Raw genomic sequence first — 10,448 nt, 5'->3', positions numbered from 1 at the left:
TATCGTAACAGACTCATTAAATTCATTACTGGAATTGAAACAAATATATACCAACAACCCTATTAAATCGACTATAAAAAACGAACTAGAGACATTCCGATCATTAGGAAGAAGCGGCTTTTATTTGGGTGCCTTCGCATACAGGTATTTACGTAAATTAAAGAGTAGATCAACTGGCAAACAAAAGTCTAATGAGCTCAAACCATACTGCAAAATTGAAAACATATCCGTACACCGATCTAAAGAACCTGGTTAAAATCCACTATACTAATACATGGCAATATCATTGGGAAAAATTGTCCCAAAAATAAATGCTGTCCGTAGACTCTTCAAACAGAAGAAACCAAGTTATTACCAACCGTCTAAGAATTAGCCATGGAGCGTTAACAAAAATACTTAATAACAAAAGAACCGCTTCCTATCTGCTCCATCTGATCTAACCCATTGACCGTCAAACATATCCTGCTGGATTGTCTTTAATTCATGGAAAAAAGAAGATCCCACGGATTCACACATGATGATCTCAAAACAGTTCTCACCAAAAAAATTACAACAGTATTAACCTATTTAAAAATTTAAAAGACATTTAAGTTATTCAATTGTATTTTATGTAATATTTCTTGTAATTGTCATATCCCTTAATACCACAGCGCGGTTGATGTGGTTTTGTGTTTTAAATAAAAAATATATATAGAAAAATACCAAATACGAAGGAAAATATATCTTATTAAAACTTTCAATATGCTGATTTAGGTCCATTATAGTTCAAAAAGTCCTAAAAGTTATCTACCAACAGTCGACATTTTCTACGAACATTTCAAAATCTATAAAAAAGGACATAACGGTATTAGATCATTGTTTGTATATTCAAAATACCACTTCAGGTCAAGTGGTACCTAATTTAACATATCCCAGCCCTCAAAACAAAAGGCGCTTTCTAATTTCAGTCCTAATACGAGACACCTGCGTTCGAAAATACTCGAGGAATTGACCTTGAGTACTATTCCCGATTTGAAAAAATTCTGCTTAATTGATTCTGAAACAATTCTTTCTTATCTGTTTTTGATGTATTTTCGTTCTATGTTAATGAATAACAAGAGTTTGTAAAATGATATTTTTATTTTTAGGTCTTTAGATATTTGAAAAAAATATAATGTGACGCTCCTTCTTACAATTATTTATTTAATAATTATTTTTACATTTCTAAAAAAATGTTCTGTAAAATTAAGATAACTTATCATAAAAGAACATACAAGCTGGAACTCTTTTCAAATTAGAAAAATTCAATCAAAGCTTTATAAGATGTTTGAATTTTGTTTTGAAAAGTTTTTCTAGACCTATTTGAAAAGTTATTGGTGTTTTGCTCTGCTAATTTTTTAGAATTAATAATAATTGGAGATTTCAACATTGATTTCAAAAAAGCTTCTAATGAACTACACAGATTCCGTGATCTAATTTCTGCTTTTGGCTTTACCATAATTATTAATGAATTTACTAGAATCACAACTAGATCAGCAACTTGTTTAGATAACTGACAATGACAGATAACTGATAATTGACAAACATAAGCAGTGATATAGTTGGTTTTGGACTTGTGGACCCATGTATTTCTGATCATCTAGCTCAATTTCTCTAATAAAATAAAATTTGAAAAAAGTCATAGTGCTAAACATACAGAAGACATAAACAAGTAATGACATCCTAATGTTAAAACAGCCGTTAAATAACGTTGACTGGGCTTCAGTTGTTTCTCCCAAAGCAGCAACAGCATTAGCTCAATTTATTACCGAAATATATGTAAAGCTAACTAAAATTAATTTTCCAATAAAAAAATCATGAACTCTTAGTAAATCTCCAATTTCTTGCTTTGATGATGAACTAATACTAATGCTAGAAAATGAGGATACTTGCAAGAGCAAAGTATAGGGGACACTGCAAACTTCACTTTATATATATGAGACGGTGATTAAAATTCACGTCAACAAAGGTAAGTTAATTACTATTTAAATGGGAATAAGCCACAATTAAAGGTTAAAATACGTTTATTGACGTTTCAATTTCCACTTCGGAAATCGTTCTCAAAATACAAACATTAGTAAATTAAACAAATTTTGTTTTTTGTTACTTAGTGAAAAATTCTTCTAATAATTTAATTTTATCTGACTCATCTATATTGACAATTCAGACATACATTATACAATTTAAAGTAGACGACTTTAAAATGATATTGCCAATATTGTTGAGTTGCGTTCCTGGGACGACTTTACTTATAAGATAGTTCATTCGATTACATGAAATCAACTTTAACTTGAGAATATCCGTCAGAAAAGATCATAACATGTAATTCGTCTTTAAAAAGACAAATACATGCCATGATGACAGTAAAATTCTCCTGTTAGTGATTCCATAGTAAATTATGAGGGAAAAACCAGGAAAAAAACCTCATAATACTATCCCGACATGGTAAGTATTTGATCGTGCATTTAGTTTACCTTCAATAAACACCAAATTCCGATTTTATATGTTTGTTCTTTAAATAGATCTATTTTGTCAGTAACCAAACCTAACAATGAACAAGAAAGGACAAAGAATTGCATTTATAAAATACCTTGTGAATGCGATCAGTTTTATTTAGGTGAAACATCAAGACCATTAAATGTTAGAATAAGTGAACACCAATCCTATATTAAAAATAGAGAATTTGATAGATCTCAAATATGTAAACACGCATGGGATAATGAACATAGGGTTCAATCGAATGATTCAAATATAGTCCTAAAAGAAACGGATGGTAAAAAGAGAAAAATCAAAGAAGCGGCTCTAATTATGCTAAATGAGACCAATTGTGTCGCGAATTCCTCATATTGAAAGAGGAAGTTATTAAAAGGAAAATACCAGTATTGGTAAGTCAGTAACATATAGAGAATACATCATTTATGTTTTTTAAATAACAAACATATAAAATCGGAATTTGGTGTTTATTGAAGGTAAACTAAATGCACGATCAAATACTTACCATGTCGGGATAGTATTATGAGGTTTTTTTCCTGGTTTTTCCCTCATAATTTACTATGGAATCACTAACAGGAGAATTTTACTGTCATCATGGCATGTATTTGTCTTTTTAAAGACGAATTACATGTTATGATCTTTTCTGACGGATATTCTCAAGTTAAAGTTGATTTCATGTAATCGAATGAACTATCTTATAAGTAAAGTCGTCCCAGGAACGCAACTCAACAATATTGGCAATATCATTTTAAAGTCGTCTACTTTAAAATGTATAATGTATAATGTATGTCTGAATTGTCAATATAGATGAGTCAGATAAAATTAAATTATTAGAAGAATTTTTCACCAAGTAACAAAAAACAAAATTTGTTTAATTTACTAATGTTTGTATTTTGAGAACGATTTCCGAAGTGGAAATTGAAACGTCAATAAACGTATTTTAACCTTTAATTGTGGCTTATTCCCATTTAAATAGTAATTAATTTAAAATGCCACAAGAAAATAGCTTCAGAACAATAACAAAGGTAAGTTTAACATAAACTCCATCTTCCATGATCACGATATACGATCTAGAGATGCTATTAGAGCATAACGTTTTAGGTTGACAAAGAGCATAAAAAATTCGACTGATGTTAGTTTGTATAACTTTTTGTCAGATGAAGTCTTTACTTGTTATCGTTTAAGCTTAAAATCAAATCACACTTTTTCAAACATTGTTTCTATTCAAAAACGGAGTACCGGAGTACGGATGATATTTCATGTGTTTATATTTTTATTTAGTGTATTTGTCGTTTCTTAAATTGTTAATATTAAATATGTGTTTGTAATGTTTAAATTCGCAAAAATTTGTTTGGCTTTTCAAAAACAAAACTACTTTCGTATATTGACTATTTAAATAAATTCCAATTCTAAAAATTCTATATGCAAATGACATTGTTATCCTCGCAGACCCATAAATAGATGTCAGAAATAAACTCAATATTTTTCATACTTATGCTAACTTAAATAAACTAGAAGTAAACACACAGAAAATTAAAATTATGCGTTTTTCAAAGCAGCCACACAAGTATGTAGGTTCAGAATGTTCGCATAAAAATTATCTAATCGATATCACTAATAAATTCACCTTTGTCAATGTTATCTTCACAACTTTTAGTTTATTTCGAAATGGCAGTCCCAATAACGCCAAAAGCAAAACTTGCCATCGCTTCTGTCTTACCACATCTTATAAGATTTAAAATCAGTTTGGGGACTCGGGTGTTTTGTGTTATGACACTGTCATATGACAATGTCAATTTGCTTTCTACGTCAATGTGCGCTTACTAATCCCCCAGAAAAATATAATTGGGCTCTACAAACTAAAAACTTATTTGTCTTAATCAATGCTGAAGAAAGCTATCATCTGTTAAATTTGCCAATATAATTTGCATATACCCCGAATAATAGCTCAGATAAGAGTTTGCAATAACCAAAAATTGAAATTCACTCTCAATGGAGCCACTCTCCGCATCAGCCCAAATGAAATTTGCACTATTTGTATTGTATTTTACCCAATTTATGCATCAATGAAACCTGAAAGGGTGGACTGTTTATCCAGTTTAAATAATCGTTCTTTCTCTTGACAATCCAACACCTCATTCCGCTAAAGCAATTTTCCATGATCAATCATGCAATCCATGCATGATATAGATACTTTATTCTGTATTGTAAATATTGTTATTGTATAGTTTTGCTCTTTATTTTGTTGGATTTAGGAGTAACTTAGATATAAAGTAACATGGAATGATGAAGAACAAAATACATATAAAACTGTATTCAAAAATCAGTAAAACTAATCAAAATAGTGGCTTTTTAAAAAGTGACAATCGAAAAAACAACAGTAAAAGATAAATCTACAACAGTCATAATAAGTTGTGAAGAAAAAATCTTTCTGCTATTTGAAACTTTGACCTTGATTACATAAGCAATACCCTAGTAACAGGTCGAAGAGTGGTTAAAAATTTCCAAAACATTCGACATTTCTCCAAGAATTTATCATTTTCAGAACTAACAAAGGGACGTAAAATATAGCGGCATTTGATCATTGTTTATCTAATAAAATAACCACTTCAGGTAAAATACGATTTACCCTCAAGTACAAATTACTTTCTAATTCTAGAAACTTGATACAAGAGTTGATACTTGATAAAGAATATTAAACGTGGAAGTAAAAATAAAATATAATATTTACCGTTAAAAAACGAAAAGTTGAAAATTAGCATTATTAGAATTATTCTCTTAATAAAGGTAAAAATAAAAATACTGGCTAGATTTGAGGAACGCCAAATGCGGAAACGTGAAAAATGAACTTAAGGGCATAGGCGCAAAATGTCGCTTGTCAAAATGTTCAATGCGTTTTAAATGTATGTATTAATTTTTTTTCGAATCCTCGGACAACTAATAAATATTTTTGAAAAATTTAAACGCAGAATGAAAGATTGCATTAGTACCAAGGGCCGAAAGTCCCTTAGAATAACCAAAAAGTTTCTTTTGAATAAAATATTTGAAATTAAAAGTCACACTAAATTTTCTCTTTTCTTTTCACCCCTGTAACTTAATAAAATAAACAATATAGAAGTTTTCAGTGACTTTTGGCCCTCGATAATAACGTAATCTTTTATTCTGCGCTTAAATTTTTCAAATATATCTATTAGTTTTCTCAGGATTCGAAAAAAATGAATACATTTAATAAAACGCATTGAACATTTTGACAAGCGACATTTTGCACCTATGCCCTAAAATTGTTTCGGACCGAAAAACCACTTAGAACTGTGGTGAATAGAATCCGCATAGTCATCATGATTTTTAATTTTCGATAGAAGATGGAACATGAGGAAGAATTGGATTGAAGAAGAATGTATTATCATTTATCTGTTTCATATATTAAAATTAACTCTTTTTGTTAGTACTATAAAATCAAAATATATTGTTGCTTAAAAGTTATATAATTCTTTTTATATAAAGAATTATTCTATCTAATTGTACATTCTTGTCAAATTTAGTGAGGTGCTGATATTCTTTAGTTTACACACGCCATTTTCACCCCCCACTATCACCTTTAAATACCTGCAACTTTTCTCAAAATTGGGTAGGATAAATATTGAGTTAGAATTATAATAAAACCATAGACAGGTTCGGAGTTAGCGAAAGAAAGCTATGTACCTAATTTAGAAAAAAAATTGTATTTTTCTCTATGCTGATATTTATTTTTTTATCAATTTATGTTGATCTAAAGCTATTTTCTTGTGGCATCTTAATACAATTTACTATTTTTACTGGGGATAAACCACAATTTTAGTTTAAAATTTGTTTATTTTTGGAAATCGTCCTCAAAATACAAATTTGTATTTTTTTCTTCGCTAGGTTTGCTACAATTTTTTTTGTCTAATTATGTTTTCTCAGTGAAATATTGAGTGAAAAAGAAGAGAATGAGGTAGGCATGTTTTATGCAGGAATAACGAACATCACAAAAACCTTCAGGAAAAATTACGTTAAAATTATACCAGGCGAATGCAAAAATCGACAAAGAAAATGGAGCTGATATCACTGGAGGATGCGGATTAGGCACGCGCAATGTCAGGGGCGATCGTCTGATACAATTTGGTCAAGAAGAAGACTATGTGGTATCAAACAGCTGGTTTAAACTACCTGCCAGTCGAGTCTATACATGGAAATCACCTCAAGACAGTAATCAAAAGATTGTGAGGAATCAAATTAATTTAAATCAAGTATTCAGAGTGCAAAAATCTACTCAGGTATGAATGTAGGATCAGACCACAATCCAGTCATTATCAATCTCAGACAAAAACTACAAACACTGCGCCGAAACAAACCAAAGAATTGCAATATTGAAATAATTCGAAACGAAGCTCATAAAGAAAAAGTAGCAACCAAACTGAAAACATGAAAAAAAAGCAATCATAAGAGGAGCCGAAGAAACAGAAAAAATGGATGACGGAAGATATTTTGAAACTCATGAAAGAGAGAAGGAAACACAAAAGCAATCCACGTCTATATAAAGAAACCCAAAGAACCATAGATTCAAACCAAAGAAATCCAAGAACCAAAGAAGCAAAAGAAAAGTGGATAAGTGAAATGTGTGACGAAATAGAAAAACTAGTCAACAAATATGATTAATTCAACCTCTAAAAAAATTAAAAGAAACTTCCAATAATAAGAAGGAACATAATATATCCACTCGATCTGACAATAAAGGAAAAATAATTATAGAAAGGAGCAAACAAATTCAAGTATGGGAGGAATTTATTGAAAAATCCTTTACGTATGATAGACCTGAATAGCAACAGGCATAGACATGGGAAATAGAAGGACCCCCCAATCCTAGACATATAAATAAAACATGTTATACAATATGCAAAGAGTTGGAAAGCTTGTGGACGATATAAAATAGAAATAGATGTAATAAAAATAATAGATGATAACAACATAAAACTACACACATCTTTCTAACAACAAATATATTGTTGTTTTTATTGAAAAAGATTGTTCGTTTTATAATATTGTCATTAACATATTTAGATCGTTTTCAAATGGCACAAAAACTGAAAAGAGCTGCCATTTCACAAAAAAGGTGTCCCAAAATAAGAAAGTAATTGCCGTCTGATAACAATTTCTTGGGTATTTCCAGCAATCTTTCTTCTTCTTCTTCTTAGAGTGCCGTTTTCCTACGGAGGTTGGCAATCCTGATGGCTATTTTTATTTTTAAACTTGCTGCTCTAAACAAATCAATTGATCTGCATTGATACCAATCACGTAGTTTCTTCAACCACGAATTCTGCCTTCGTCTAACAGATCTTCTCCCTTTAATCTGTCCCTGTATTATGAGTCTCAAAATTTTATATTTTGGTCCCCTCAACACGTGAAAATCTTGGAATACAGCTACATATTTACAAAGTCTTAATTCTTAATCTTAATTTACAGATAATTAATGTGATCTTTAGTAACCAACATTGTTTATAGTCTAAAAAATCTACCCATACGGCAATTCACTCCTTTTATGATACTCTCAAAAGTTTAATAGATGCAGGAGAAAGTCCTGTTGAGATATTTTGTCATTTTAGCAGGGCTTTCGATTGTATTCATCACGAAATTTTAATTTATAAATTAAAAAATATCGGTATTCAAGGAAGTGTAATGAATTTTTTAACGTCTTATTTAACTGCAAATCCACAATACGTCAGTTTTACCGAAAATTGCAAAAAATCAAATGCGAGTTATAAATCTAAATATGTCCATATTGACCTAGGTGTACCACAAGGCTTAATTCTAGAACTCATTTTATGTGTTATTTACTTAAACAATGTTGTCTTGATCAACTCAGATGGATATTTTGGAGCTCTGGTCAATTGTGGAATTATGTCTACAGAAATCACAATATCCTCCAACTATTTGTTTCGTATATGCCTTTAGTGTCTCGCTGCTCTCTGAGTTACATTAATAAAAACTTATACTACAATCTAATCACCGGTAAAGACATCCAATATGACAATATTTACAACTAAAACCTAATCCATACCCGATAAATGAGATGTGTCTATTTCTCGATGTTTTAGTAGAATAAACTATGTACTTATACATAAACTACGTATAGAAGCTCATGGTGGCACCCTAATTCTTTCTACAAATAATGATTTCTCTCCTATGACAAAATATGACTTTGTGTTGAATTAATCCTTTTTTGAGTTTTCATTGGTATATAACAGGAATCTTAATCTATACATTCTTTGCATTTATAGATCACCTGATTCTTCCATGGAACTTTTTTTCAGAACCTGTTCAATTAGCGACTGCTCACCCTCATGCAGGATCTGACAATTTTTCTTTCAGTAGCCATGATGGCATTGATTTCGTAGGGTTGAAGGGAGGCGTGGATGCATGCCTTGTATTCAATAATAGGTCTAATGAATGTTTTATAGGTTTAGTTTATATGTTTTAGTTTTATAGATCTGAATATCAGCCAAGAATATGCGTTTACTACATCAAGAAATTTACTAGTAACGTATTTGCCACTAAATATATTAGGAACCCCCAGAATTGCCCATGAAGCTCTAAAAATGTTGTAAGAGAAGCTTGGTATAAGCCATAATAAACGATCTTCGAAATAAAACTAACACAGCTCAAACATTATGTCTTCGAAACCATGAAAATCCAAATGAATACTTCATTAATGTGAGAAAAATATTTCCAAAGTGCCTAAAGACAGCCATTATTATTCCTCTTTATAAGGGTGGTGAAAAATCTAATGTCTGCAACTATAGACCTATTGCCTTACTACCGGTCCTATCCAAAGTTATTGAAAGACTTATGACAGCCCGACTTATATCCTTTCCCGTTGAAAACAACATTTTATCACAAAGTCACTTCGGCTTTTTATCAAATAAATATACCTGCGATGCTATGTTTTTTTGTACTACATGAGGTCTATCAAGCACTAAATAATAATCTTTATAATAATCAATAATCATCAATTTTAAGTAATCAATAATTTTTATACTGCCACTGTTTTTGTGACTATGCCAAAGCTTTTGATTGTGTAAATCACGACATTTTGATAAAAAAACTAAATTTCTACGGAATTCGAGGTATTTCTTTGAATTGGTTCCAATCTTACTTGAGGAATAGGAAACAAAGAGCAAATGATACTGACTCTAGTCACAAAAGCATTGTATATGGAGTACTACAAGGCTCAGCACTAACATTTTACTTTTTGCTGATGATACCAGTATTACCTGGAGGAACTCTTCATACAATTATAATTTCTGATCTACTTAAAATAAAAACCTGATTCGACTCTAATTTACTCTCTTTTAACGTGGATAACAGCATATTTCTATTCTATTCTAAGACTTCTACTTTTAGTAGAATCAACTATTCCTATTCTACTGAATGGATATACCATTTTTCTCGCTATTATGAAAAAAATAGACTTGTCTAAACTATAATGTGATGAAGATGAGTATTTGTTTAAATAATAGAAAGATCATATATCATAATATAATTAACCCAAAAACACTGATAAAATTTATAATTCAACTCAACAATTCAGAAAATAACCGTCTTAGACATATCAAAACATCAATAGCAAGAGAAACATTGATAAAAAGTAGCGAAAACTTTAAAATAGAATGTAAAAGGATTCACTGCTTTTCTCAATAAAAGCAAGAAATAAAAGAAAACCGGACAATTTTTCTAAAATGAAAATAAGATAAAGAAAAATCGTATTATATAAAATAAACTGATGTAATATTAATAGTACGATGAAAAAATAACAGTTATATTTCAGTTCTATTTTGTTTTTTCTACTTTAAAAATCTCAGGTAATTACCTAAAATAATAAATTTACATCGATTTCTAATTAAGTATGCCCGGTCCTGATT

The sequence above is a fragment of the Diabrotica undecimpunctata genome, chromosome 4, assembly GCF_040954645.1.
Source record: "Diabrotica undecimpunctata isolate CICGRU chromosome 4, icDiaUnde3, whole genome shotgun sequence".
Classification (NCBI taxonomy): Eukaryota; Metazoa; Arthropoda; class Insecta; order Coleoptera; family Chrysomelidae; genus Diabrotica; species Diabrotica undecimpunctata.
The sequence above is the reverse complement of the archived record's forward strand: the minus strand, read 5'-3'. Positions refer to the sequence as shown.